General features: G+C 38.4%; 1 pseudogene; it reads left to right on the plus strand.

Annotated features, from left to right (window-relative positions):
* LOC116900902 overlaps positions 1 to 2,473 on the plus strand; it is a 198,987-nt pseudogene extending 196,514 nt beyond the window's left edge.
* Positions 2,474 to 6,000: the final 3,527 nt, after the last annotated feature.

Here is a 6,000-nt window from a genome sequence, read left to right on the forward strand (position 1 = left end):
ACAACTATGGAATGCTGAAAGTGGAAGAAGTCATCTTCCCCAAAAATACTCTATTGGTTATCTTATTTATATTTTCTGTACCATGTTATACACATATAAATACACATTGCATTATATGGACTGTGCATGTTTTATTTACGTGCTCACACAGACACACACAAACACACACACACACACACACACACACACACACACACACACACACCAATACCACCATCACCATCACCACCACCACCACCACCATCACCACCATCACCACCATCAACAATAACAATAGGGGAAAATAGGCTATTAATTTTAAATAGAATAAGGGAATAAAATAGCATGGCTTGAAGGGATGTGTGAGAAGAGAGAATGTTTCAATTGTATTAGTCTCAGAGAGTAAGAAAACTCTATTTAAAAGTCTTGCTTACTTAGAATTCACTTAGGTTCAAATGCTTAAAAAGTGTGACAATCTAAGGACATGCAACACGGAGGTCCATTTAAGTTACAGACAATAGGCTTGAGGCAATAGGCTTAAGGCTCAGGGCAGTATAGCACTCTTCCTTGACTACCTGTCACAAAAGTCTTATTCAAGCACTAGTGTCAGAACCACACAAAGAAAACAAAAGTGATATAAACATTTTTCTACTGTACAAGGCCTTCTAAAAATTCTAGTATATTATAAAATACAATACTCCAATGCAATATAAATAAGAGAAGAATTAATCAATTTACAAGCAGCAAGTTCTCTGTTAATAAGTTAAAGCTTTAAGTAAATGTTCCTTAAATAATTTTTTATTTCATTCCATCACATTTTAAGATTAAATAGTTTATTTGATAGGTTCAGTAACTGAGTCATGATAGGAATGTCCAGACACTCAGGATCCAGTTAGAGAAATCACCCCCTCTGCCCTGTGCACTATTTTTTTTTAAAAAAAAGATGCATTTTGTCCATGAAATGGTTGTGCTAGTGCCCTGCTCACAATTCCTAAAGTACAGAACATAAATCAAGGCAACGAAAAGGACTCAATTTGGAAAATCTTGATGTTTTAAAGCCTCTAATGGCTGATTGGAAATTTTGAGCTTCATTGACATAAATTTTCCAATATTCTTCAGAAAGTCTTGCTCTAGACTGAACTTGCCCTGTTGTTCATGCTCTGTATGAAAGGATGGGTCTCCAGGATATGCGCGACTTTCCTGAGGAATAAACAAGCAGGCGGAGAAATGGATGAGAGAAAGATGCACAATGCCCAGAGAGAAAGATGCTTAAGGAATTTTCTTTTATTCTTCTCTCGTTCAAAGTATCCCTTCTGTAATTTCTCTTCCCTTAACTCTTCCCTCTCCCTCCCTGTACTTCCCTTCCATTTCCCTTCAGAAATGAGCAATGAGAAGGTCTCCTAAGGAAGTTAGCCTCAACTGAGCATGGCATAGTACATTACACTAAGACTAGGTACTCACCCTCATATGAAGACTGGATGAGGCAACCTAGTAGGAGGAAAGGGATCCCAAGAGGTAGCAAAAAAATTAAAAGTCAGGGACAACCCGAATCCCACTGTTGGAGTCCTGTAAGAATACCAACTATAAAACCACAACATGGAGCCTAGATAGTGGCTAAGCTGGAGTATGAATCTGTTTTCTACGTGAAGCCGGAAGCAAGCATCTACTAGATTCAGTCACTGACTCCTAACCAAGGTTACAGGGCATCTGACTGGAATCTAGACCAATGTATTCAACTGGTCACCTCCGAATCACTTCAAAAGGGAAGATTGCCTACATCAAACTAGAAGATAAAATTTCAGGGAAGCTTTCTGCTCAGGCACCAGTAGAACAGTATCCTGGTGTTGCCGTGGAGACTGTGACAGACTCCGGCTGCTACTTTGTGATCAGATTCCAGGATGGTGCTGGGCACAGAGCGTTTATTGGCTTTGGCTTCACCGATCAGGGAGATGCCTTCGACTTTAATGTTTAGATCTGCAAGATCACTTCAAGTGGTAAAGCAGGAAACTAAGATTTCCAAAGAATTGCCTGAAATAGATAATCATTCCAAGCTCGATTTAGGTTTCAAGGAAGGACAAACCATCAAGTTGAGTACTGGGAACATTACAGACAAGAAAGGAGGTGCTTCTAAGTCCTGGACTTCAGGGACTGGGGCCTGAACTTACTCCCACTTTCACCTGGAGGCAAAGTCACTATTCCCACACCACCCTCCTCAGTTGCCATCAGCAAACATGTCACCCCCACCACCTATTCCAAAATCTAATATGGAGGTAATAATTCAAATATCCTGTTACATTTGGATCCTCTGGATCCTGTCTTGACTTCAGCACCAGTTCCAGTTTCTATAAGCAATGACTTGTGGGGAGAGTTCAACACTTCATCCAGCTCTGTTCCAAACCAGACACCACAGCCATCTAACTGGGTCCAGTTTTGAATAGCATTGGCAAGAAGTTAAGGACACTTGAAGAATAAAAATGACCTCAAGGGCACCATTCTATGAAGGAGTTGACAGATAGCTTCATTTCCCAGAACCCAAATTAGTGGTCAGTCTTTTTAGTAGCTTCTTTGTGCATTGAGACTGGAGTTTTTTGTTTTGTTTTTTCGTTTTTTTGTTTGTTTTGTTTTTTGTTACCTCTGTTTTACTTACTGTCTATCCAGGAGACAATCTGCTGTTTCCTGCCCATGACCAAACAGGGGAGTAGTAGGATTTATCACAATGACCAAATTTGCAGAGTTCAGTAAGCCAACTTTATGAGTAGGAGTGACCTCTAATATATGTAAATTCTTAAACTTATTCTAGAATCATCTCTAGTTAGCAATTTCAGGAAAGGCAAATGCCTTGAAACTGTCTTCTCCACTAACTCAAGACGAAAAATGGCCTGGCTGACTCCAGGACTCAAAAAGTTAGGGTTTTCTTTTTTTCCATTTAGATGGAAGGGAAGGGGTGAACTAGAATGTTATGGGAGGAACACACCCATAAGGAAGGGGGGGGAGGGGAAACCGGGGAAAGGGCGTAAATGTGTCCAAGTTAATAATAATAAAAAAAAAGTTAGGTTTTTTCATAGGGTGTATTTCTGTAAGGTTTCTTCTGTCCTTTAGGCTTATCCCTGTCAGTGAATATCCTATGCTGGGTGGAACCCCATCACCTTCTTGTGTGTTTGCATGTCATTTCCTTTGACAAGAGGGTTGAGTTGGTGGCACCTCACTGTTTTCTTATTGAATAGTACAGCATCACAGATTAGTGATTATTTCTGAGATAAAGAGGGTCAAGGGGCTGTGCTTTCCATTTTTGTAGTCTACAGAAATGTTTAATTTCTTGCAGCTCCATGTGATTGCTGCATTTGAAGCATAACAGTAATTTATACTTACCCTGTGCTTTACCTGTAGAGTTTTATCTTGATGTGTAGAGCAGAGAGCTAGAAGCACTTAGCTCCCATTCAGTACCCACAATGCCTTGCTGTCTGGTTTTGACTCCTTTCCATAAACATTTTATTTCAGTCCATCTAGTGCTTTCCATGGGAAGCTGCTGTTAATTATGTCCGTGTGAAGGAGGTTAAGTCACAGCATTTTTTTACCCATGATAGGTAGGCTTTGCTCTAGGCTTTGATACCCAGCTAGGATATCTTAAAGGAAGTTACTGCCGCATCTCTCTCCAGTCTGCCCATCATTCCTTTTATAGTGCTGTGAAGTGTGTCCTGTTGAGGTCTGAGGTTACTTTCCTTTGTTTGTTGGGCACTTTGAGGGAGAAGTGAGAGAACTCACACTCCTGCAAGCACCTTTCAAGTATATTGTTTGTCGATATTCTTGTTAGCTTTTTTCTAACTGAGGCTCTATTTTCCCATTGCCGCTTCCCCTTCCCAGGCAGCTCTCTTCTTGCAGAGCCATTTCAGCACATTTAAGTTCCAATAAAAAACACTAAGAAGAAAGTGTATAATCACTAGTGACTATTGGGAAACCCACTTTCTCAATCTTCCTTCATTTTGTGTTCTTTGTAGTCTTAAGATGATAACATAATATGTATCTGAATTGCTGAAAATTGAAAATGAAGTTGAAGATATATATATATGCTATATATATGCTTATATACATGCTTATATATATATATATGTATATATATATATATGCTTATGCTGTATTGGTGTAATAATGGTAATTAAAGGTATTAAAAAAGAAAAAAGTATAACATATATACAGAGAACTTCCTGCCTCTACCACCAACAATTGGTCTTCTCTGCAAGATTTGTTGGGGCAGTGGTGCACGGAATGTGTGGGAGTAGCTAGCTAATAACCGATCTAATTTGAAGACTATACTTGAGAGAGAGTCCATGCCTGACATTACTTGGAAGGTTAGGACACAGAGGTTGGATAGCCCAGGGACCTAGGATAGAGGAAAATATGACTGGCAAAAAAAAAACCAAATAAACAAACAAAAACAAACAAAAAACAAAAACAAACAAACAAAAACCAAAAACCAAAAAACAAAACAAAACAAAACAAAAAAAAAACAAAACACAAAACCTGACAATGATACAACTCCTGATATTTTGTGTACTCATCATCAGACAGGCTTCATCCAGCAAGTGAGAGGAGCATATGTAGAAACCCACAACCAAACACTGGCTGGAGCTCTAGGAAGCTGTGGAAGAAAGTGGTGGAGGAAGGAAGACTGTAGGATCCAGAGGCATTGAGGACAGCACAGAATCAACTAAGCAGAGCTCTTAGGGGCTCACAGAGACTGAAGTAGTAATTATGGAAATAGTATTTAAAAAGTCAGAATCAGCCTTCCCTTATAGAAGTACCTTGTCCCCTTGCCTAGGACAGGAAAAGTTTTGTCTCTATATGAGCTTTGGGGAACTCTAACCCCTTAAAAAATAGACTTGTACACTTATGACCAGATTCTTTTAGTTTATTCAAAAGAAGTAAATTAAGTAAAGAATTGTGAGTTATGCAACTTATTTTAATTCTTTTGAACATTTAGCAGACACAATTTTGATATATGTAGGGAGTTAAATATGATAATTTAATATATGTACGCACTGGGCAAATAATCCAATCAAATGAAAATTACCTCTTTTTATTCCCCAAACACATATCACTATACAGTTCTCTGGGTATTTTTTTAATGTTCATTATAGATTATAGAGGGATTATTCCATTGTCCCTACTCTGTAATAAATACCACATCTCTTCATTTTTGACTGTATCTTCTTCCTTATCCTGTTTCTCTTGGTCTTGAGTAAGTGCCTTTATGATAAGCTGTTTGAGATCATCTGTTATATTTGTAACAAGTGATGAATAGCATATGAGCCTTAACTTACACTTTTGCTATTCTTATTTCCCTTCATATGATGTCTGCCAGGTGCACTGACACGCACAAATATACATGTATGCACATATATACACACAAATACCTGTAAACACGTGCACAAATTTACACATACACACATGTACTTAATACATTTGTACATATATTAGGCGAAATCTGACTGCTATCACCATTTCCTTCACACGGTTTTCTAACATCCATATTCTCTTTCCCACACCAGTCCCTTTTCTACATTCACAGCATTTTGTTGTGTTTTGTTTGTTTTGTGGCTCACCATGTTAATCCAGGGATATCTGTGTGATCGTGTGTTTGGCTTTTTTTTTTAAGCATGATGAGTTCTCAGTGAGTATACAACTGAAAAAAAAAATCTGCTTGTTCCTTCAAATCCAGCAGCTCAATATTCAACAGAGAGAAGTGTGGCTCCTGTTGGATCTAATATTGACAGTTGACATGCCCAGTCTTGTACAGGCATGCTACTAGGACTGTGAAATCGCAATTGTATTGGCTGTGTCATGCCCATGGGATAGCATTTCACAGAACTTTCCCTTACCCTCTGGCTATTACATTGTTAATCAGATTATTTATTTGTTGTTGAATTTTACAAGATGTTTACATATTCTGAAAACTAGCTCTCATGTCGAGTAGATAATTTTAAAATATTTTCTTCAGGTCACATCACTTATATGACTAGAGCC

This window comes from Rattus rattus, chromosome 5, assembly GCF_011064425.1.
Source record: "Rattus rattus isolate New Zealand chromosome 5, Rrattus_CSIRO_v1, whole genome shotgun sequence".
NCBI classification, from domain to species: Eukaryota; Metazoa; Chordata; class Mammalia; order Rodentia; family Muridae; genus Rattus; species Rattus rattus.